This window comes from Rhinolophus sinicus, linkage group LG01, assembly GCF_036562045.2.
Source record: "Rhinolophus sinicus isolate RSC01 linkage group LG01, ASM3656204v1, whole genome shotgun sequence".
Classification (NCBI taxonomy): Eukaryota; Metazoa; Chordata; class Mammalia; order Chiroptera; family Rhinolophidae; genus Rhinolophus; species Rhinolophus sinicus.
This window is the reverse complement of record NC_133751.1, coordinates 163,006,146-163,031,988: the sequence shown is the minus strand read 5'-3', so window position 1 is coordinate 163,031,988 and position 25,843 is coordinate 163,006,146. Positions and strand designations below refer to the sequence as shown.

General features: G+C 37.6%; 1 protein-coding gene across 2 annotated transcripts in view; it reads left to right on the top strand.

The window, feature by feature from the left end:
• Positions 1–4,402: 4,402 nt before the first annotated feature.
• The window catches only part of SESTD1 (SEC14 and spectrin domain containing 1), a 98,829-nt gene continuing 77,388 nt past the window's right edge, over positions 4,403–25,843 (top strand). The window contains exon 1 of one of the 2 annotated variants that reach the window (XM_074338707.1): positions 4,403–4,685. The gene's annotated coding sequence lies outside the window, so the exon portion shown is untranslated. The remainder of the gene's footprint in view (positions 4,686–25,843) is intronic. The other variant, XM_074338702.1, reaches the window with a different exon arrangement.

The window sequence follows — 25,843 nt, the reverse complement described above, 5'->3', positions numbered from 1 at the left end:
ACAATTTTGGTACCATCATCTCACAGCTTTGTGAGTGTGGTATGTTAGGCAATTTTGGTGGCAAGATACAGAAACTCAAACATGTGACCTCAGGGAATAGGGTGTTGGTTCCTGTTCTGTTGGTGTGTGTAAAGAATATATATGCAAATTAGAAAAACTGCAATCTCAGCCATGCTATCAGACTTCCCAGGAATAACAGAAAAGTTGAATAATCAAGCATCCTAAGAGAGGAATGTAAATTGAGTTTGGCTTTCTGGAACACAGAATTTGAAGGGTGTTCAGAACTCAAGGTATCAGTAAGAGTTTGTGGATCTTTTCTTTAGATCAGGGGTTCTCATCCTGCTGGAACACCCCAATCACCTGGGGAGTGTTTTAAAAATACACGTTTTAAGGCCCCATCAGCAGATTCTTGTCTAGTACGTCTAGGGGCGTTTCCCCTGGATCACTTTGTTTTTAAAAAGCTCCCAGCTGGATTGTGAATGCCCTGCTGTATACGTTGCCTGATTTTAATATTTTCTTGGAATCTGCTTTGTGATTAGCCCACTACCAGTTGGCTCCCTCAGCTTCCACTATATGGGTCTTTTCTTGACCTGACTCATTGCCTCACTTTCTTCAAGACTCAGATGTCACTTTCTCATTGAAGCCTTTTGTGTTTCTTTATTGAAAAATTGTACACTCCTCCTTCCGCACTTTCTAGTCCCCTTCCCTGCATTATATTTATCCAATATTTATCACTTTCTAACATACTATTGGATTTACTTACTTATTATCTATTGGCTGTTCCATCCACCAAATGCAAGATCCATGAGGTGAAATTTTTGTGTATTTTGTCCATACTGTATCCCCAGCACCTAAATCAGAGAAGATGCTTAATCAATAGTTGTTGAATGAATGAGTGGATGAATGTGTGAATGTGTGTTTTCTGCTTAGTCATTGGCTGATATCACTGGTCTGGCAGGACCCTGGCCACCACTCTCTGTGCCTCCTTTTGGATTCAGCTTCCCTATTTGATTGTTTGGTTGGACTCGCTTTTTTGGATTGAGATTTTTTTTTCCCCAGGTCATTTTTTAATGGGTTTGACTTGGCTGTTTATAGGTCAGGTGCCCTCCCAGAGGTAATCAGCAGTGATTCTGGGATTACACAGCCTGGGCCACCTCTTCAGCAGGGGCTGTGGGTAAGCATTTTCTCCAAGAAGCCAATTTTGGTGCAGAGTAAGTGTTCAGTATATTACCTAAACCTGCTGAGCTTCAGGAAAATGACATTACTATACCTGTCTGTCTTACCTCAGCAAGTTCTTCAGAAGCTCCAGGATACAATGTATGGGAAATACACACACATCAACGGTGTTTTCAATATTAACTTATTATAAGATAAAACAAGATGAGTGTGAGAAGTTATATAATTTTAGGTGACATTTTAATGTGGCATTTAATAAAAAGCCTAAAGGAAGTTGTAGGGGAGAAATTAGGAATTTAGGAACTTGTTGCTTCAAGTACCTTTGGGATTCTTTCCCCTACCCTGAGTGTTTTTTAAATGTTATTCTCATTTCACTGGTTTCTATTTGGCAGGGGCTCCTGGTACATAACTTCCAAAATGATATTTAAGAGGAGTAAATGCAAAGATCTGTGCTCAGTGTCCAAAAATAAGTTGCACACATACAGGTTGGAGGAAGTAGGGTTTTTACATTATATATACACATATATATACATACATATATATATAAGATAAAAAATATTTGGGGGTATTTTTTGTTTTAGTTGGCAAAAAAATTGATGTTTATGAACATTGTGGGGTGGTAGAAAAATATTAATGTGATATCAAACTGAATTTTGAAATATGATAAGAATGCAGAAAGTTACACTTCTCTACTCTTCTCTTTAAACCTGGAATGCTGGAATCAGTTCTAGATGCCACATTTGAAGAGGCACTAGGGTATGGTTAGATGAGAATGCTTGGAGGAGATAAATGGGGCATGTGAGATAAGGGTGGTGTGAGAAGGCACATGTTATGGTTGCAGACTTCAAATGCTTAAAAGGCTATGTGTGGAAGGGGAATTAGTACTAGATTCAGCTTCACTGGGCACTTTAATACACATTGTATTCATATTTATAATAATGATTTAAGGTTTGATTATTATTGTTTTCCCCTTTTAGAATTGAACAAACTCATACTTGGAGCTGTTTTGCACTAGTCCAAGGTCATACAGCCAAGACGTTATAGATCACACCACTTTGGAGTTTAAATCCAGTGGTGTTTCTACCAATACCATAACTATCTACCAAATTTATGGGGAGACACATTTCAGTTCATTGTAGAGACTAGCAGGACTGTTCAATGATGAATACCATTGTGAGGTAGTGAGTGGTTCCTTATCACTCAGAGTTCAAGCATATGCTGGACAGCTAGTTTGTTAGGATCTGGTTGTCCCCTCAATTTATACATGTATAAAGAAAGATATAGTTACCTTATTAACAAAATATTAAAAATGAATTCTCATCATAGAGCCAAAGGATCTCCAGAAATGAGGCCTAGTGAGTTTAAGTGATTGAGCTGTGTTCATTCCATAGTTATTGTAAAATAGAGAAAGCACCCAAACTTTGTTCTCTGTATTGACAGTCCACTATTTTTTCAGTTGCAGCAGTTATCTATTATTAATTATTATCTATTAATAATAACTGAATAATACAGTGTGGAACTAGAGGGTGTGAAAAGAGGAAAGCAGGGGTGTTTTGAGAATTACTATAATGAATTATTTGGCATGCTCTTGCTGTATTAAAACAAGCAAAGAATGTGAGTGGTAGTAAGAGAATGCTACCTAGTAAAGGAGAACAGAATATCGTGGAAGGTTAAGGAAGGCAGGGACTGTGGATTGTACTGTATATCCCTCTTGTTGAGTAGATGCTCAACATCTATTTGTTGGAATGAATAATGTCATCAACACTTTAACAAATATTTAAACAAAACCTTCTCAGTGCTGAGCAGAGTGCTTTGTTTGGGATCCAACATGGAGTAGACAAAAATCTCTGTTCTTTTAAGGAACTCACAGTCTAGTTAGAAAATACCATTAAGCAAAACAATGGGATAAAAAGAAAGTGCTAAGGATTATTTTAGAGAATAGATAAAAGGTTCTATGAAAACAGCAAGGAAAGGGTATGTAATTCAATGTGTGTAGGGTGAGGATATGAGTGTGGTGAAAGGAGATGACAGGGAATATTCCAAAGGGAAATAATGCATTATCTTTATTATCTTGAAGGATAATAGGAGTTCACCTGGCTCAATGAGGGATGGATTTCAGATGGGGGGAATATGCAAAGGCACAGAGACAGTCTGTTGAATCTGTGTATGACAATGTGATGGAGTTGGACTTGGAGCTGAAGAGGTCTAGGGATCAGATCATAAATGGTTTTGTATACTATGGTAATTAACTTGATCCTGATTTTCTAGGTGGAGAGCCTCTAAGAGATTTTAAACAGGGAGGCTCTAGTTTTGGAGCATTCTCTGGCAGTCATATAAGACAAGAGGAAGTGAAATTAGAAAGGCTTGACATAAAGAGTGGTAAAGAGGTTGAAGTAGTCGAGATAGATTATCAGTCACAGAATTGAGGAAGAATTCATCCTTGGGATTTTAAATCAGAGAACTTGAGTAGAGAGATTCAGTTGCCTGGTTGTTGGAATGGCAAGATTTTATCAATGGAATCAGGTGATACTTAAGTGAGTAGCAGATGAGTAATATGGAAGGCCTGGGTTTGGGACCACATGGCTGCCCTGAGTTTGTGTATATTAGCTGATGACTCTTTTGAACTGAGTTCAGGAAATGACATAACAATGATTTGCACAATAAAATTAGAAGAATGAAGACTGAAGTCAGTACATTTGGAGACAAATAAGTAGGGTTGGTGGAGATGGGGAAGTAGCTATTGTCAGAGGACCATTTGTGGATAAATTTTGGACAGCCCAATGGAAAGATCCGCAAAGAAAACAAATGCCCTGAATCCAGCCCTTCCTCACTACAACACATTCCCCATCTTTCAGCTGCCTTCATCTTTCAGCAATACCACAGACTGGGGGAGACACATCAGAGGGCATTTCTTGGCTGTGGGTACGTATGGGCAAAGGAATCCCAACAAACCGAGGATGACAATGATAGAATTTCGAAAAATGCAGACCACATCCTCAGACCTACGTATTTCAGGGCAAGCTCAGGCTTCCTGGCTGTAGGTCCAGTGCTCTTGCCACTACCCCACACTGCCTGCGGGCTTGGGAGCTCGCAGCTCCGGGCGTGGTGAGGACAGCAGGGTCAGCGGGGGTGCGTCGGCAGCCCCCCTCCGCGTCCGTTCCCAACCCCCAAACCCCGTGAGCCTGATTCCCAGCCCCGCCCCCTTCTCCTTGCCGGGCGGGGTCTCTGCGCAGCCGCTACCCCGGCGCGTGCGGGGTCGCGCGGACGCAGGTCGGGCCGCGGGTACCGGGAGATCGCCCGGCCGCCCGCGCCGCCGCCCCTTGCTTGACGCACGCAGGGGCCGGGACGCGATTTGCCGCGAGTGACTGGAGCCGCCGCCACCCGGGCCCGCTCCGCCCCCAGCCCGCCTTCTCCCGCCTTGCCCTCTGCCTCCGCCTGCGTTTCGCTCGCGTCCCCGCGTCCTCCCCACCGCCCCGGAGCAGCGGGTCGACAGCGTCAGCACCAGCCAGGTGAGTGTGGTCGCCGCACGGCCCGGGCGGCCGGGGCGGGAGGAGCGCGCAGGCTCGGCGGCCGGGAGGCGAGCGCGGGCGGGTGGAGGAAGCGGGGCGGCGGCGGGCCGGGCTTTCTTCTCCCCGGCGGGCCGCGCGGTTGAACGAGGGGCGCCCCCGCCCCGCCGCCGCCCCTGCTGCCGCCGCCGCAGACAAAGCGCCCGAGGTGGGAAGCCGGACGGGCGGTCCCTCCTCCGCCCCGCCTGCCGGGTGCGGCCGCGGCCCGCACTGCCCGGGTCGCTCGCGTCTCCCCTCCTGAGCGCCCTTCTTCGTTTCTGGGCGAAAGGGACCCGAATTGTGCAACAGGTTTAGGCGTTAAACCTTATTTTCCGGCGGGTCTCGTCCTAGCGGCGTGCGGAGACCAGATGTGGCGCCCGGCTCCCGGGCGAGTCCCCGCGTCCAGCGCCCCGCGGCAGCCTCCTTTGTGTGGCCGGTGACCAGTCCTGCCCGGTGGGTGGGGGACGCTGGCCCGAGGCCCCCAGGCTGCGCCGAGGCTCCTGGACATTTCCTTCGCGGAGTGGGGCTTGGCTTCCGCGGGCCTTCAGGATGTTAACATCCCTCCAGCCTCTGGAGGACTCACAAAGGGAACGGAGAGAGGATTGGCAACGATCCCTGATCATGTATTTATTTTTTATATGTTAGGTAGATTCGTGTTAGAAAAGATCCGCAGTCTGGTCGGCTCTTGAGGGTACGGGTGCAATTTCACCCTGGGATGCAGGGTTTGGACTGGGTGCTGCTGTGACAGCCTCTGTGGTTTTCATGGTGCTTTGACATCTTTCATACACAGACATCCCCCGAGAAGAAGTTGGAATTGCTGTTGGGGGAGTAACTTGATAGCAGCTGTTTGACAGGTCACCTCTTCACGTTTTGTCTGTGCCAAGAATACCCACCATGCATCCTAGTGTAGGTTGGCAGGCCTTCAAATTAAAAGTGCCACTCACAATACCCCTGTATTGGAAAATGTTAATTCACATGGTTTTCTTTGGCTTGATAAACCTTTTTTTCTTAGATGGGAGAAACTTTACCCCCAAGGTAGAATACATAATAAAGTTTATCTCTGTTTACATACCTTGGGTCATGCTCTTACCTAGCTGGTTTCATTGGTATGCTATTTTAGTACAACAATACTAAATGGAAGGAAAATCTCTTCCCTTTGCTTTGGGCAGTAAAATACTTCTTTGTTCTAGAACCAGGAAGCTTTTATACATAATACTTTGTGTGGACAGAAGTTGGTGACTGTCTTTACCCCATGACCAAATACATGAAAACATTCCCTAAGGATTTAGAAAGCATTACTCAACTCTGTAGATTGTTTTTCTATCCCAAATTCCAGGAAATCATTTTCCTGTATATTTATTCAAACAATTTAGTGTAAATTTAACCTTAAAAATTGGGCCTACTCTATAAATTTCCCCATGTGAGGGAATGAATTGTTTGCATTTAAAGAGTTTACCAAGCATTTTAACCCCTGTGAATAATAATTGGAAGGAACAATTGATGGATGAGATTAGGAGCTGGTGATGGACCTAGAAGTCTGACAGCAGAATGCAGAACAAACATGTAAAGTGGCAGAGGTTGCTAAATTCACCTACTTGGGTTTTAGTTGTTTGATTGGCATATCTGAAAACTAAATGCTCACTTAAAAAGCAGAAAATGTTACATTTCGAACATTTTGACCTGCTTTTTCCATGTACTCTATAAAGACCCCTTGAAGCTCTCCTTAAAAACACACTTGATATTAATACTTTTCTTTTGAAGAAATAAAATTATACCAAATTAATAGGCTCTGTGGAAAGAAAGGTTCTCTGGCATAATTAGTAGTTTGATTTCACTAAAAATAACATTCATCTGTGTGACATCTAACTTCAAAGCATTCTCTTTACTGTTATAAGCAACAGGAACCATTTCTTGAGAAAAGCAGGATATTTACTAATAGAAAGTAGCAGAAACTTAAATTTCTGTGAGTTTTATTGAGATATAACTCATATATCATAGAATCCACTCTTTAAAGTGTACAATTCAGTGGTTTTAGCATATTTACAAGACAGGGCAAATATCATCTCTAATTTAAAAATACTTTCATTATCTTGAAAAGAAACCTCCAAACCTGTTAGCTGTCATTTCCATTCCCCATCCCCTGCAGGTGGCAACCACTAATCTGCTTTCTGTCTATGGATTTGCCTTTTCTGGACATTTTATATAATCAGAATCATATGACATGTGGCCCTTTGTGTCTTGCACTTAGCATAATATTCTCAGGATTCCTCCATATTATGCATGTATCAATACTTCTTTCCTTTTTATGGCTGACTAGTATTCCATTGTATGGATATGCCACATTTCTACTTTCTGACTGTTATGAGTAATGCTGCTATGAACACTCATTGACAAGTTTTTGTGTAGACATGTTTTTAGTTCTCTTGGATACATACTTAGATTGTGGAATTGCTGGGTCATATGGTAACTGTTTAACTTCTTGAGGAACTGCCAAACTGTTTTCCATAGCTACCGCACCATTTTACATTCCTACCAGCAAAGTATGAGCGTTCCATTCTATCCAACACTTAATGTTGTCTTTTTGATGATAGCCATTCTAGAGGGTGTGAAGTGGTATCTTATTGTGTTCATTTGTATTTTCCTAATGGCTAATGATTGAGCTTCTTTTCATGTTCTTATTGGCCATTTGTATATCTTTGGAAAAATTTCTTTGATTTATAATAGTTTCTAAGTTTATGTTTTTGCATGTATTTTCTTTCCTTTTTTTTTAAGGAGGGTGCAGCTCACAGTGGCCCATGCAGGGATCAAACCAGCATCCTTGGTGTTATTATTAGCACCACGCTCTAACCAACTGAACTAACAGCCACCCCTGCATGTATTTTCTTATTTTGTCTTTGAAATAATCTTGAAATGTAGAATTATTCCTGTTTTACTGCTGGGAAACTAAGGTGCAGAAGGGTTAAATAATTTGCTCATTTTTTTTAACCTTGCAGAGTAAGTAAGAGTCAGGGTCTGAAAGCAGGTCTTCTGACTCTGCTTCCTGCAGTCTTTCCACTTCATGAGGTATACAGAAGTTAAATTGTGTTTGCAGATTTGCTTGGCTAATCCTAGATAAAGGGGAGGAATAATAAATAAAAAAAATCAAACAACAACAGAAAACAGGTGTTTTGGCTACACTGCCTCATATTCACCAGGGTTTGTTATGCTTTTTCAAATAAATTCTTTTTTCTTTTATCCTAATAAGGTAGATATGATTTCCATACGTATTTCCTGTGGCAGAAACAGCAATTAAACCCCGCAACAGCTTCTTAGTGGCTTGGCTAATCCTAGATTTCACTATTCACAGAGATATTGATGTGCTTTCTGTTCCCCTTCAGCTTCCATGTTCTCTATTTTCTCACTAATTTATTCCCTTTAACCTTAAAATAATTGGACAATTTCACATTTTTCATAAACATTAAGATTTTTTTGTGGGTTACTCTGAAATTAACTTATGTTTTGAATTGGGTAGTTTGCCAGTTTCACTTTGAATTGCAGGATTACTAAGGTACATATTTCAGTTTTTATGTACAAGTTGGTATCAGGCAGCAAATTTGCAAAATTCTCAATTCCTTGGAGGGTAGGTAGAGCCCATGTGTTATTTCTTCATCTTTGCATGTCCATTGTCCAGCATAGTGCCCGACACAGAGTGGGGACTCTAACCTTTGTAAATGAATGAATACAAACGCATTTTGTTAATTATGAATAAATAAATAAATAAATAAATAAATAATTATCTAGTACTCTTTTCTAGAATAAAGGCAGATTGGATTCCAGAAAAAGAAATTATTTCTTATATCTGGCATGTTACTTAAAAAATAATAAGTGATGAAAATTGGGACTTAAATCAACATTGTATGTCACAGAAGGAAGTAACTATTGTTCCATCCTGTGTTTAAAAAAATAGGTTCTAAGTACCTGAGGGCACTAGTGCTTATAAGCTTGGTGCCTGCACATAGGAGTTGTACCCTGGGTGCTTGTTAAATAAATGAATACCCAATGAGGGAATAATAGAATTAACTTTTACTATAACAAGTACAGGAGATACAACAAATTAATACTTAGGGCCTGCTTTTCATTTATTTGATATATTGATGGTCAAACATGATCTATGTTAATCATGAAAATTCAGATAATACATGGTTATATAGAGTGAAAATTGAAAAATCTGCCTTTGCTCCTTGTCCCCCTTTTCTTCTTTCACTCCATGATCACTCCTGTCCCAGGCAACCATTGTTAACAGTTTGGGGGTTATATTTCCAAACCTATATCTTTGCACTTGTGTGTACATATGTACAAATATACATTTACATACCCAACCATACTCACATACACACATGTGTATTCACAATGGTTTTTCTTTTGAAAATAAGATCACACTACACATGTTCCTTTTTTTTTACTTAAGTACATTAAGACTTTTGTGTCTAGTCAGAAAAGATAAACATAATATTTATATTTCCTTTTTAGTTTGCTATTCTTTCTTGCCTGATGTTGGTGTTAAGATTAAGCCAGCCTGTAAGAATGAATTGGGAAACTCTACGTATTTTCCCTGTGCGCTGGAAAAGATTAAAATGTCTACCCTGTAAACATTTATTAGAAATCACCTGACAGCCTTGGGGGAAGGAAGAGATCTGAGACAACCTTTCTAAAATTTTCATGTTTTTATTGTTCTATGAAGTTTTAGGCCTTATTTTCCATTCGTAGTACATTTTTGGTGAAGGAATCCTTCCACACTTCTCCCACCTCTCATGAGTAAGTTGATAAAAGTAAATGATTAAATGAAACAGTGGATGCAGGTGTGTATGTGCTTTTTCTTAAATCCAGGGTGAAGTCCTACACTTAATAGTTTTATAACCTTAGGCAAGGTACTTACCTAACTCTTCAAATTTATGTTTTCTTATATGTAAATTGGTAATCATCCCTACCTCACAGGAGTCTTGAAAATATTAAATGAGTTGTGAGACAATATATGAAAAACCTCGGTAGTTTCACCTAATAAAAATGAAAAAAAATTATGATACTGAACTGTAACATGCCATATAAATCTAAGTTTGTCACCATAGTTATTGCAAATTGTTTTAGCCTAACAAGAACAAATTTAAGAAGAATGAATGGTGGAGCTATAGGGATGGTTTCCACTAATAAATTGGAAGGATCTATAAAAATTTCTAGGACATTTAAAACTTAATTTTGGTAGACAGTAATTTCTAAGTGTCTGCATGCTTTTCAGGCAGGATAGGAGTAAACAGGCCTGAATAAATCTTGCACATCACTTACTAGCCCTCTGACTTTGGACAAGTTAATTTCTCTGTAAAATGGGAGAAATACACCTACTTTATTGGATAGTTATGAGGGAAGAGATTAGGACAGTGCTTGGCATCTAATAGGTGTTCAGATTTTTAATGTGTTTTTTTTTGCAGTACCTGACAGCGACGGCATGAGGTGTTGGGTTTTACTGTTTTAATAGGGCTTCATGGTGTCGTGAAGAACGTGAGGGCCTAAGTCAGGGTGCTAATGCTGTAAGCCAGTGGCCTTGGACAAATTACCTGCTCAGCTCATTCTGTTTCCTTACCCGTAAAAAAAAAAGAGCAAGAGAACTGCTCTTACTGAGGATCTATTTTATATGCATTTACTAGGCTCTTTACAAATCTTACCTCATTTAATCCTCCCAATAATCCTATCAGAGATGATTGTCATCCCCCATTTTAAATGAGGAAGAAACAAAGGTGCAGGAATTGGATTTTCTGAGGTCCATTTGGTGTGTTGTTCCCCTGCTTCCCCCAGTCTTGTCCATGTTCTTTCATTCATTACACTGTCCCCTCCCGGGATGGTAGGGTGTGCCCTTACATACAGGGGATACCACGTGAGGAGAAGACTGCAAACTGAAATATTAATATATAAAAAAACTAAACCAATATAGGATGAGTCTACTTATTTATTAATGATTTCCATTAATAAAATACAAATAGAGGGTGGTTAATGTGTCCTAATACCTATGCTTAAGAGTAGTAATTAAAGTTTTTTAATACTTGTGTTGCTTGTAACCGCTTTACTTAAATAATTTATTAGGCTTCGTTGCATTTCCGATTTAATCAGGTGGGGAGGAGGGGATAGGTAGTAGTCATAAAGGGAAATATAAACTGGTTTGACTGTGTGTGTGTGTGTGTGTGTGTGTGTGTGTGTGTGTGTGAAGTGAGAAGTGAGAAGTGAGAAGTACAGTTCTCTAGCAGTTTGGCATTTACAGAAACTACAGATTCTTGGAAAGAAGTAGGGAAAATCTGTATTGTGATTATCTACTAGCCAACTTGCAGCGTCATTTAATAAATGAGCCTGCCTTTGTCAGCTGGTTTGTAAAGAGCTATTGATTATATTCTTTTTTTTTTTAAACCCTTTTATTTATTTAAGTGTGTTTTCCCAGGACCCATCAGCTCCAAGTCAAGTAGTTGTTTCAATCTAGTTGTGGAGGGCGCAGCTCACAGTGGCCCATGTGGGGATCGAACTGGCGACCTTGTTAAGAGCACCCAGCTCTAACCAACTGAGCTAACCAGCCTCCTCTTGATTATATTCTTGACAGATATTGTCTTTCCTTTGATAGGGATTGCCAAAGCTTTTGCTGTGGGTTTCATTTTATTTGATAAGATTCAGTGACATTGATTTGGCATTTTTGCAAGTCTTGTGCTGGGATATGCAAAACATAAAAATGCTGTTGGGACATCACAAATTGAATTGTGATTCAGTAATATACAGAAGGTTTAGAAATTCTCTCTATTGAGACTTCAGTTATCATTTTAATTCTGTTTGGTAGGAGTGGGAATTCCTACATTTAGGTTAGAATTTTTATCAGTGTGGCTTGAACTGCACTATGTAAATTCTCACTGATACTGAATTTTTTTTTTTTTTGCCGAATACAAAGCGTTGTGGGCTATATATGTAAGAGGTAGAAAAAACATGGTTTCTGTCTTCAAAGAGTTTATATTTAGTTAGGAAGGCAATGACAGAGGAAACCAAGTAAAAGGACACAGAGGGTTCTTAAGGCTTGTGCCTGCTCTTTGTAAAATCCGTTCAGCTGCATCGGGCTTTGGTAAGATACCGCAGGTCTCTCTGGATGGATACTGTCAGAAAAAACCCAATCCTTTGAAAACTGGCAGTGGTGTTAGCTTATATATCTTGTTCATTCCGTAGTTTTCTTTCTACTTTATAAAAATTACTGTTTGGTTTAAGTACCAAGAATAGTTCCTCTTCTGAGTTTTTGCTGTTTATCTCCTGTACTGTGGACAGGCTTTTCCTTTTTGTGGAGGCTGCTAGGAAGCCAGGGCCAGATTTATGGTCATTCCAGAGCAGGCATATAGGTTTTATGCTATCCAGTTTTTTTAGCCCTTTTCTTGTCACCATTTCTGGTGTTTTCTTTATCCTTTGCTTTTATTATTTAAATTTATTAACTTTTTATGGCCTGTGTATTCTTGTAAGTCTCATTAGTCCTTTTCAGAACAAAATAGGGGTTTATGTAAATAAATATACATGAAATCCACGAAGGAACATATTAAGATTGATATAGTAGAGACCATATGTGGCAAATAGGTTTATTTCATGGGCCGGCTTTGATGGCTAGTGGTGGCTGTGTAACTGCAACCACGAGTAGTTGGAGGCGTCACGTGGATTTAGGGGGCAAGGCTGCTGCGACCACTGAGCAGTGTTGTCCTGGGTGTAGGAGTATTGATGGTCTGTATTTTGCCATTCCCGTTTTAGACAGAGCATACAGGATGCTGGATAGCACAGTGGGTGGGTGGCTTTTTAAATTTAGAGTTAGGTTTTGCCAGGAAAGACGTGGATTTGGGAAACAAGCTGGTAACTTGTTGGGGTTGGCAGTCAGATTGCTCGGCTAGAGTAAAATGTCTGCGGTACATTAAGGAGAAGTGAAGTTGGTGGAAAAAGTGAGGAAAGGGATTTGGGAAGCCTTCGTCCACGATCCCATCCAGGATACCATATTGCATGTAGTTGTCATGTCTCCTTAATCTTCTCCAACAGTGTCTCAGTCTTGTCCGATTCTTTATGACCTTGACAGTTTTGAGGAGTCCTGGTCAGGTATTCTATGCAACTCTCAACTTGGATCGTCTGATATTTTCTTCATGATTATGGGGCTATGAGTTTTTGGAGATAATTCACAAAGTTGAACTGCCCTTTTCATCATGTCATTGGAGGCAGTGCCCGATATTTACATTATGTCACTGGTGATACTAACAGATCGCTTGGTTAAGGTAGTGTTTGCCAGGTTTCTCTATTGTAAAGTTACTAGTATTTTTCCCTTTCCATATTTTATTTTTGGAAGTGATTCGCTAAATTCATGTTGTCCTCAAAGTGGGAGAGGAATTAAAGGAGCTTTCCTTTCTATTCCTTTAGATGGATGTACCATATTTTTACTCAACTGTTCCCCTATTGATAATCTATTTAGCTGGTTTAGTATATGGTAACAGTTAAGAGAACAGGCTCTGGAGCTGCACTACCTCGGTGAAAAGCCTGGATCCACATTAGTTATGTGATCTTGGGCTGCTTTTACTTGGCTTCTTATTTGACCATCTGTACAATGGAGGTGTTGATAGTTCTACCCCACACAGTTGGTTGTTGGGAGGATTAAATGAGAATGTGTCAAATGCTTAGAACAGTGGCACCATGCTAACTACTAGATAGGTGTTTGTTATTATTGCTGTTGTTATTTTGTCTTTGCAATAATACTGCAATGAATACATTATTTCACACACTATGGTGGGGTACGTGGGTATGCAATAAGATAAATTCCTAGAAGTGGGTATGTGGCATTTGTAATATTGATAGATATTGCCAAATTTCTCTCCCATAGAGGTTGTACCATTTTGCCTATCCTCCAGAGATATATGATAATATCTGTGCTCCTACATATGTGTTACCAAATTATTTGATCTTTGCCAATTGATCGGTACATATCTTTTATTATGAATTAATTTGAGCATCTTTTCATTGAGTTAATTAAGACTTTAGAATTTGATCCTGCCTGTTTGAAGCAGATTGTGGTTCATCAGCTGAGAAGTGGTAAAAATGTTTTGTGGAAATAATTGTGGTAACTAGATAAGGAATAGTTTGGTTGGGAAAGACTAGAAGTGGTACTGTGGTTGCAAGATGGACCGTTTGAGTTAGCTGGTGTCTTTTGGTGTGACAGTATGGTATCTTGGTAATTGCTTTTAAAAAAGTTTTAGAGGAATCACTATACTACGTTTGGTGCGACGATGCACCAATGAATCAACAATGCAGCAATGAGTGAAGCTGCAGGGGTGGAGGTTGGAAGGAAAGGTTGCAGTTGCATTAAAGTGAAACTGAAAGTTAATCTGACCCATCTTTGATGATATGCATGTTGCATAATTAGGCAGGAATTAAAAACAGTTCACAAATATAATTGCAATTGAATTTAACATGCTATTTTATAAATTTTCTTTCCCATTGCATTTTCCAATATGTATAATCATTGCTAGGTGACAGCTTTATTCTGATACTATTAAACTGCGTCCTCCAATCCTGCTCCCCAACTACACTGTAAAAAAGAAAAGTGCTGAATCTTACTTTACATCAGGTGGATGGGGGTGGTAGTGGAGGTCATGGTTCTTTGCCCTTTACCTTTGTTTGAATTTCATGTTTTGGGAGGGTCCATGAATGCACTTGAGCCACTCTTGACATACCCTTCCACCCAGCCATGCGTATTTCCTTTATCCCTCACACACTGGAGGCATGAGGACAGATTGGTTGGGGTTGGAGCAGGAGAACATACAAAATGACCACCACTCTGAAAGAAGGAAAGGGATATCAAACCAGGAGAGGAAAGGAGACACCATGGAAATGGAATCTAGATCCTTGGAATCTGATATTCTTAGTTTCCAAATAATTAGGGTTAAGAGTGGAGAAGGCAAAGGAGAGCTCCAGTAACCTATTAACTCCTTTGGGCCTCACTCCTGCAGACCTGGTATCAGTACTAAAGCAACATTCCTCATGGACTCAGCAAAATAAAACACAAAGCTCCTACACCCTCAGTCAAACCGAGTCAACCCAAAAGGTGAACATTTCTTCTCGCTGCTTTAAACTACAAAGTAAATCGGTTAAAAGACCAAGTGCAGTCCTGGTTGAAGGCCATGACTCTGGGCTGAGGCCCGACTTGCGAAGGGTGCCCTGGGGGTGGGAGAGAACTTAGAAGGCAGGAGGCTGGGAAGCTTAGAGGCAGCTGAGAGACAAACAGGGATTTTTACAATTTTCACCACATCTCGGATTGTTTTTTCTCACAGACAAATCAAAGCTCTATTCCAAATATTTACCCCTATAGGACAGGCAGCTCCTCAGACAGACATCTTGAGTTGTGGTGAGATGGAAACTACTACTACTATTACTACTTTGTAATTTAGGGTTTCTATCCAATTTACTTCCAAAATATCTAAGAACACCAAAACCAGAAATGGGGAGTGGATGTTTTAGGGCATCTAAATTAAACAGATGAAAAAAACACTTGGACTACAGTTTAATTCTATCTTAAATATATACTTTCTGTTAAAATGCCACTTTAGTTAACCTGCTTTTGTGCACTGTGAGACTAAGCCCATCAGTTACTTATACCTTAGTGTGAATCATTTAAGCAGATAATTATTGCGTTTCTCTTTAATACTAGGCTGAGATCAGATACCAAGGAAATCAGAACGTTGATAGAGGAGGAGAAGTAATTTTATAATTTATATATTTTGTGCAGGATCCTGCTGCACACTGGTTAGCTTTGGGTGACATTTAAGAATTGAGTCTGTTTTGCAGAGAAGGCAGCATTTTATAACGTAGTATTTCTTTAGACAACTTAAAATTACTAAGTCGAAAAGTGTTGTTTCAGAGATTTATTTTAATTATCTATTGATTTTTTTTTAACCAGCTGGTTGCAGGAACAGTGCAGATAATATAGCATTATTTTATATAGTTCATTTAAACTAGAGCTTTTTTTAAAATTAAATTAGTAGTATTAATCTATTTTCTGTCAAGCACTGAGATACGTAGTAAGAATATAGTATAATATATTAACTAGTGTGAAAAAGGACTTTGCTACTAGAACAGAGAAATTAGACATTGGTAGTGATTAGTAAATATAGGGCTCTGAATGTTTTATGATAAAATTGGCAGACATTTGGCATCTAAATAGTGGGTTTAACTTAAGAGCTTGACAGGACTCTTAGTTTCAATAAGAAAAGTGATTAGGGCTAAGGAAAGACAGGCAAGTTAGAGGATAGAAAGAAAAAAGAGGTCAGTTAATAGAGAATGCAGAGGAAAAAAAAGGATCAAAGACAATTCAATTAACGTTTATGAGAACAAAGCCTTTCCTCTGAGGAAGAAGAAATAAGGTGCTCTAGTTCCTTTATTTTAGGGACACTTAATTCAGTTTGGTTACAGATAACCTCTATAAGTAAAATACAAAGAGAAGCATGAAACTACACTGACTTTTTTCCTACAGTTAGTCATTTACTAAGTGATAAGTTTCTGGTTTCATATAGAAACTGATGACTGAGGGAACTACTCCAAAAGAGCTGATACTTTAAGTTAATTTTAATGAATGATGGTGAGAAAATATTTGGATTATTGTCAAATTACTTGTCAAATTTTCTTTTTTTCTAAATGTAGTGCATGCTGTAAGTACATTGCTTTATTTACTATATATTTTATGGAATCTTAAGAATTTTGAAGGAATTTAATTAGTCATAGGATTTTTAAGGGACGATCAAGAGAAAGCATTCTTTTTCATTTTGCCAACAGTTTTCTAGGGGCTTATTAGTGTCATCATGCTTATGGAATCATTTCCAGATTTGTATACCACAGTTGTATTTCTGTCCTTCTGGCAGGAGATAAAGGTGTCAGCTCCCTTAACTCTTGTGTCTGATGAGCAGAGGTAGAGGAACTCTCTGTACTTCCCGATGTTGAGGGGAGATTTTGAAGTCACCCTTTATGCTACTGAAAGTAGGCCACTAGCCAGATTTGGCACGTGTTTGATTATCAGTGCTTATTCTGGACAATACCCATTCCTTATTCCTAAAGAAAATAAAGAATTCTTGTAAAATTTATTACTTAGAATATCTCCAAACTAACTCAGTCGTACTTGGCACTTGTAGGGAAGGGGCAGACATACAGTACAAAGTAAAATTGGCGTAGTCCCTGGCTTTATGAAGCATATACTTTTAACAGGTGCTAAATTTTATGCTTGGAAATATAGGCTATTAGAGAAACATGTGGGAAGGGTCAGATTTTCTAGGTCCCCCAAAAAGTCTAAGTCAGTGATCATCAGAAAGTCAAAAAATTATTTTTTTCCAGTTACAGTTGGCGTTCAGTATTATTTCATATTAGTTTCAGGTGTACAGAATAGTGTTTGGATATTTGTATGATTGAAGAAGTGATCCTCCCAACCCCTGGTCAGTCTAGTACCCACCCGGCACCATACATAGTTATTACACTATTATTGACTATATTCCCTATGCTGTACTTTACATCCCTGTGACTATTTTGTAACTACCAATTGTACTTCTTAATCCTTTCACGTTTCTTACCCAGCCCCCCACCCCCTTTTTGGCAACCATCTGGCAACCACCATGGTTCCCCGAAAATAAGACCTAGCCAGACAATTAGCTCTAATGTGTCTTTTGGAGCAAAAATTATAGTAAAATAAGACCAGATCTTATATACTGTAATATAAGACAGGGTCTTATATTAATGTTTGCTCCAAAAGACGCATTAGAGCTGATTGTCCGGCTAGGTCTTATTTTTGGGGAAATACGGCATCGATTTTTTCTCTATCTGTGAGTGTGTTTCTGTTTGTTCATTTCTTTTGTACTTTAGATCTCACATATAAGTGTGATCATATGGTACTTGTCTTTCTCTAACTTAATTTCATTTAGCATAATACCATCTAGATCCATCAATGTTGTTGGAAATGGTTAGATTTCATTTGTTTTTATGACCTAGTAATTTACCGCTGTCTAAATATACCACATCTTCTTTATCCAGTAGTCTACTGATGGGCACTTAGGTTGTTTCCGTATCGTGGCTATTATAAGTAATGCTGCAGTGAACATAGGGATGCATATATCTTTTTGAATTGATATTTTGGGTTTCTTCAGGTAAATACCCGGCAGTGGAATTGCTGGGTCATAAGATAGTTCTATTTTTAATTTTTTAGAGGAACCTCCTGTTTTCCGTAGTGGCTGCACCAATATGCAATCCCACCAACAGTGCACAAGGGTTCCTTTTGCCCCACATCCTCACCGGCACTTGTTTGTTGATTTATTGATGATGACCATTCTGACACGTGTGAGGTGATATCTCATTGTAGTTTTAATGTGCATTTCTCTGATGATTAGTGACATTGAGCATCTTTTCATATGTTTGCTATCTATAGGTCCTTTTTAGAGAAATGTCTGTTCATGTCCTCTTCCTATTTTTAAATTGGATTGTTTGTGGGGTTTTTTGGTGTTAAGTTGTATGAGTTCTTTGTAAATTTTAGGTATTAACCCTTTATTGGATGTATCATTGGCAAATATCTTCTCCCAGTTGGTAGGTTGTCTTTTTGTTTTGTTGATGGTTTCCTTTGCTATGCAAAAACTTTTTAGTTTGATATAGTCTCATTTGTTTATGTTTTCTTTTGTTTCTCCTGCTCGAGGAGATCACATTGGCAAAAACATTACTAAGAGTAATGTCGGGGAGTTCACTGCCTATGTGTTCTTGTACAAGTTTTATGGTTTTGGCTCTTACATTTAAGTCTTTAATCCATTTTGAGTTTATTTTTGTATATGATGTAAGAAGATGGTCTTATCTTCATTTTTTTGGCATGTGTCTGTCCAGTTTTCCCAACACCATTTATCAAATAGACTGTCTTTAGCCCACTGTATGTTCTTGCCTCCTTTGTCATAGATTAAATGGCCGTATAGGTATGGGTTTATTTCTGGGCTCTCTGTTCTGTTCCATTGTTCTGTGTGTCTGTTTTTATGCCAGTACCACACTGGTTTGATTACTATAGCCTTGTAGTATAGTTTGATATCAGGTAGCATCATACCTCCAACTTTGTTCTTATTTCTCAAGATTGCTTTGACTATTCAGGGTCTTTTGTGGTTCCATATAAATTTTAGGGTTATTTATTCTAATTCTGGGAAAAATGCCGTTGGTGTTTTAATAGTGATTGCATTAAACCTGGAGATTGCTTTGGGTAGTATGGACGTTTTAATGATGTTAATTCTTCCTCTCCATGAGCGTGGTATATGTTTCCACTTATTTGTATCTTCTTCAATTTCTTTATTCAGTATCTTACAATTTCCTGAGTACACATCTTTTATTTCCTTGGTTAAATTTATTCCTAGGTATTTTTTATTTTTCATTCAGTTGTAAATGGGATTCTTTTCTTAATGTCTCTTTCTGATAGTTTATTATTGGTATACAAAAATGCAACAGATTTCTGAATATTAATTTCATATTCTGCAGTTATATTGAATATATTTATCAGTTCTGGTAGTTCTTTGGTGAAATCTTTAGGGTTCTCTCTCTATGTAGAGTCATGTTATCTGCAAATAATAAGAGTTTTACCTATTCCTTTTCAATTTGGATGTCTTTTATTTCTTATTCCTGTCTGATAGCTGTGCCGAGGACTTCTAATACTACGTTGAATAAAAGTGGTGAAAGTGGGTGTCCTTGTCTTCTTCCTGATCTTAACAAGCTTTTAGCTTTTCACTGTTGAGTATGATGTTAGCTGTGGGTTTGCCATGTATGGAATTTATTATGTTGAGATATGTCCCCTCTATTCCCACTTTGCTGAGTTTTTATCATAAATGGATATTGGATTTTGTCAAATGCTTTTTTCTGCATCTATTGATATGGTCGTATGATTTTTATACTTCATTTTGTTTATGTGGTGTGTCACGTTAATTGATTTGCAGATACTGAACCAACCTTGCAAAAAAGATGATTCTTGCGCTTGCTTACTTATTATAAAGTAAAATGACTTTTAGTTTTTTATTATTTCATTTACATAAATTTATTTTAGTACTTGTTCATGATTTTAAAAGCCTGTGCATAACAAAGTGTTCTTAATCATCAAATAATAGAAAATAAAAATTGGAAAATGACTTCAGATTGTTTGTTTTCCAAAGGTGTGTGCAAAAAAATAAGTCCAGAGCTTTGTTTTAACTTACATTAAATAACAAGCAAAAGTACTTGTCATCTCCGCTGTGAAATGTTTATTAGTCTAAAAATTATTTTCTTAGCTTTTACTTTTCAAACATGTGGATTGGGCTTTATTAATATTTTAATACCCTTTATTATATGGTCATGTAGAGAAAGAAGAGAGGGGAGAGAGGGAGAGAGAAGTTATTTTTGTTAATAAGCACTGTTTGAGGACCTGTTGTATTCTAAGTAAGTCAAATAAATATGACTTGGTCCCCTCTGTCAATAAACCTCCATTCATCTTTGAGAGATAGTTATACCATGTTGGTAATTGTAATAGATATAGTGTAAGATAAAATAGTGGCACTAAGGAGGGAGAGAATGGTTAGTCATCCTCACAAGTGTTGTGTCAGGGAAGGTTTCAGAGAGGTGAAACTGAGATTTAAAGACTAGGGATTTCTTTGACTAGATTTATAAGCAGAAATGGCAGCGTATGCCGGAACACAAACAATGAAACAGCATTGCAGGTTTAGAGAACTGTACTTGGTTTCTTGCTGATGAGAAGGACATGAACTGAAGGGTGAGGCAGGGGCATGATCTGGAAAAGACTTAAGTCTTATAGAAGAGTTGGCTGTGGAGGACCATTCAAGATTTTAAAGTAAAGTAGTGAGGTACTTAATTTTGTAAGTATGTGAAAAGAGAATCTGAAATTGGAAAATCTTTCAGAGGTTATAAATAATTGAGGCAAGGGTACTGTTGAAGAGAAAAGAGTCAGCAGGTTCTGTGGTATTTGTATAGAGGGTATAAGAAAAGAATAACTTGAAAGTCTCAGGTTTTTGACTTTGGTTTTTATAACATGCGTGTGGGTGCATGCACATGTTGGGAATAATGTAGGAAAGCTTATTATCAAATATTACTGTAATTTTATCAAATTTAAAAATTTTGAAATAATTTTAGTCTTACAGAAAAGCTATAAAAATAATTCAAAGAATTCTCATATATGCTTTACCCCAGATTCCCCAAGTGTTAGCTTTTTACCACATGTGCTTTTCATGAAGCAATAGGTATTATTTTATTTCTGAACCATTTGAGAGTAATTTACAGACATTATTTCCCTTTGTCCCCAAATACTTCAGTGTACATTTCCCCAAAAATAAGCATATTTTTTTTTATATAACCACAGTGGAATCATCAAAGTCAGGAAATTAACATTGATACAATATTTTATTGCCTTATTCAAATTTTGCTATATTTCCTTATGTGCTTTTGAGTAAATGAGAAATTTTTTCCCCCCTGGTATAGGATCATGTGTTACTTTTACTTGTCATACCTCTTTAATGTTCTTTAATCTGGAACACTTCCTTTGTTTGTCTTTGTGCCTCATGATATGACATTTTAGAAGAATACAGGCCAGTTGTTTTGTAGAAGTATCGCACCATTTGTGTTTCACCGATGTTTCCTCCTGATTAGATTTAGGTTATAGATTTTTGGAATACTACAAGAGTATATCAGTATCACATCTGGAAGTCCATGCAATTGTTCCTTTACTGGTGATGTACATTTTTATCATTTGGTTATGGTGGTGTCCCCCAGGTTTCCGTACTGTAACATTACTTTTCCCCCTTTTTAATTAGTAAGTATTTGGAGGAGATACTTTGAGACTCTCTAAATATCCTATTTCTCATAAAATTTTTACCCACTAGTTTTAACATACAACAATAATTCTTACCTATATCATTCTGTGTCTTTTTGACGTGTACTCATAAATCTCTGAGCACTTCCTAATATTCTGGCAACAAGATGTTCAGGAGTTTTCCTACCCAGCCTTGGAATCTGCCATTTTTTCAAGGAGCCTTGATTCTTTATAGTGGGAATAGAAATCAAGATCTAGGCACATATGCTCATTGTTAATGAGAGGTCATTGAATTTAGGCCGTTTTATTAGTCAGGGTTCTCCAGAGAAACAGAATGAATAGGACATATGCATAAGGAGACTTATCGTAAGGAATTGGCTCATGTGGTTATGGAGACTGGCGAGTCCAGCCTGTAGGGTGGGCTGGAGATACCGGACAAAAATAGAATAGTAAAATGTCCTGTAAATATACATCATTTGTTAATTTAAAAGGTGCGTAATTCACTAACATTCAGGGAAATACAAGGGAAGTCTTTTATAAATTACCATGCTTTCCACTCATTCTCCCCTACTCTCTGTGGGCACTCTAATTAGTTTGTCGTTTATCTTCTGTTTCTCTTTGCACTATATGAGCAGGTAAATGTATATATTTTTCTTTCCTCTCTTTACTGTACAAAAGTATCATGCTGCAGACGTTCTTGTGCACTTTGTTTTTCCCACCTAACAATGTATACTGGATCTGGATCTTTTTATAGCTGCATAATACTCCATTGGGTGGATATACCAATGCTTTTATTCAATTACTCCCTTATCTATGGACACAAATTTCCAATTGTATTTTCCGATTCCAGATATCCTGCAATGAATAATCTGTGTAACATGTATTTTCATATTGTTGGAAGTATCTTCTTCCTTTTCTGTATGCGAGGTCTGACAATTAAGTTGGCAAAGTTGTTGCAACGATGTTGCTAACCTTTTTTTGATATCAGAGGGATTATTCATTATGAATTTGTACCTGCTGGATAAACAGTTAACCAGGTTTACTATTTAGAAGTGCTGAAAAGGCTGCATGAAAAAGTTAGACAAACGGAACTTTTCGCCAACAATTCATGGCTCTTGAATCACGACAATGCACCAGCTCACAACAGCACTGTCTGAGGGAGTTTTTAGCCAGTAAACAAATAACTATTGGAACACCCTCCCTACTCACCTGATCTGGCCCCCAGTGACTTCTTTCTTTGCAATATTGAAAGAAGACATTTTGATGACATTCAGGACATCAAGGGTAATATGATGACAGCTCTGATGGCCATTCCAGAAAAAGAGTTCCAAAATTATTTTGAAGTGTGGACTTAGGCACTGGCGTTGGTGCATAGCTTCCCAAGGGGAGTACTTCGAGGGTGACCCTAGTGATATTCAGCAATGAGGTATGTAGTGCTTTTTCTAGGATGAGTTCACAAACTTAATTGTCAGACCTCATATTTCTTATTTTGTATATTTGTCCTTTCTCCTTTTTTACCCCCTAGATTAATGTGTCCTTTCTCTTAATTAAAAAAAAGATTTTGTTTTATGAATTACATACACTTTTTTTTTACTTCTCCATCTCATTAATTTCTTTTTTATTATTTCCATCCTTGTGTTTTCCTTTAGTTTACTTTGTTTTGTTTTCTGAATTAGGAACTTATTTTTATTATTTATAAAAATGTTCAAGGTTACAGCTTTTTCTCATTGCATTAAATGTATTATTTTAATATTTTTTAGAAAATTAATTTTGGTTTTCTGTTTTACCTAAAAGTAGACAGTTTTAAAATCTTGAGGTAGAATGTTCTGTTTCTTTTTTATTTCATTAGTAATGTCTAGTTTATTAGAATTGTGATCAGTGTTTGTATTATTTCTACTTTGTGAAATATACTGTTGCTTTTTGATGACCTCCATGATCACTTTTTTTTTTGGGGGGGTCAGTATTCTTGTCCACTTGAGGAGGAGGTACAGTTTTTATTGTCATTAAGATCTGCCTTCTTTATGTTATGTAAATTGTTTATATTCTCAGTTGTTCTTGTATTCAGTTAAGTTCTTGTGTGTTAACCTTATACATTATTAAAATTGTTTTCCTGTGTCTTTTTTCATCCCTGGTAGTTTCTGCTTTTTAAAGATAGTTGTGTTACTTGATACATAGGTATCCTTAACTGTTATCTCTTCATTGTGTGTTATAGTTTTTAACATTAAACAGTGCTTCTCTTTGTCACATTCAGTGCTTTTTTGACTTGACTTCTTTAGTATTAGGATCACTGTTCTTGCTTTATTACTGTTTTTATTTCCTTGATACACCTTTGCCTATCTATTTTTTAGCCTTTCTGATACCCTTTGTTTTAGGTTATCTCTTGCATGCAGCATTTAGTTAGGTAATTTTTTATAAGCCTTATTAAAAACTATATATGTTTAATGGCTGTTGAATTTAATCTCAGTTCTGTCATATTTATGTTATAAATACTATGTGCATTAAGTTATGTTTTTCTTTGTTGATATGTTTTCATTTAAAACATTCTTTACATGTTTTGAATTTGTTGTGTTTCGTGTAGCTACTTGTGTACTTCTGCTTTTCAAAATAACCTCATTCCTTGTTTTCTTTTTAACTTTCTACTTTCTTTTATGCTAATTTTTAGTGTATGCTTTGGTTCTTAACTATTACTATTTCAACTGTCAATGAGTTTATTGTTTTTCTTGTTCTCTTCTCCCATTTTTAATTGCATTATATCCAGGTTGTCGTCAAACTTTAACTGCAACTTGGTCTTGCTTTTAGTTCAAAAATTAAATGTTAAATCCTCAACGATCAATCCTTTGCTGAAATTTTCCAGTCACCTGCTGGTTAGATTTAGTTCCGTGTTTAGTATATTTCTTAAGATGAGCTCATGGACACAATTTTCTTCTAGTTCTTGCATGTTTGAAGTTGTTTGTCTATAGCCTTGATACTGGAAGGGCAGCTTGGCCAGAAATAAATCTCTGGTTTATACATTCCCTCCTGCCCCCTTATTTACGATGTGGCTTTGCTTTATATATGTGTGTATATACACATATATGTGTTTTGTTTTGTTTTTTCGGAAAATCTGATGCCAGTGTTAGTTTTCTTGCTCTTGTAGGTTAGTTGATCCTTTTGCTTGGAATTGCTGGTTTTATTTACCCTTTTACTTTTAAAAATCTAGTAGTTTTACTGACATATGTCTTAGAGTTTATTGTAGCAGGTCAATTTTCCCTGCTATCTGATTGATCCTTTTAATATATAGAATTGGGTCTTTTATTTCTGAGGAAGTTTTCTGGATTATAGTTTTAAGTATCAGTTTATTCCAATATTTTATTTTTCTCCGGGAACTCCAATTACACATAATTATATCTTCTTTGCTTGTCTTTAAAGTACTTTCCATATTCATTATCTTATTTTCATTCTCTTGGTTCTTTTACTGTTTTCTTCACTTTTTTTTATTAAGTTTTATTTGAAATTGTTCTTGACCACCTTGTAATTTAGTCTTCAGGTCTGACATGATTTTATTTTTTTCTTCTTTTTCTTACCTGATACCTGAGTTCAGTCACTTCCTCCATTTCTCTTTGTTTTTGTTCATTCTGTTTTTGGTTTTAAATTTCTGATCCAGAGTATTTTTTCATTTCTCAAATGCTTGTTTAAAGAGATAACATTCAGTTTGGAATGTTCATTAAAGTTTTCTGTTTTGTTGTTGTTTTGGGGGACAGTACTTTCCATCAGCTTACATTTTCTTTTCTTTTATTATTGTTATTGGTTTCAGGTGTACAAAACAATGTACTAGCTAGATATTTACACCCCTCACAAAGTGATAACCCCTCACCCCCAATCTACTACCCCTCTGACATTGTATATAGCTGTTATAGTTCCACTGACTCTATTCCCTATGTTTGTACTCCACATCCTGTGACTATATATATATAATTATAATTGACATTCATTATTGTTCAGCTTTAGCTTCAGGTGTACAGCGCAGTGATCAGGCATCTACACGGTCCATGAAGTGGTCTCCCTGATAAGACATGTGCCTATCTGACACCCTACAAAATCTACAACATTATTGATTGCATTCCCCAAACTGTCTTTCGTATCCCTGTGGCAATCTTGTGGTTACCGATTGTGCTTTCTAATCCCCTCACCTTCTCCCTCATCCCCACCCCCAGCCCTCCATCTAGCAACCCTCAGTTTTTCCTCTGTATCTCTGAGACTGTTTCTGATTAGTTTGTTCATT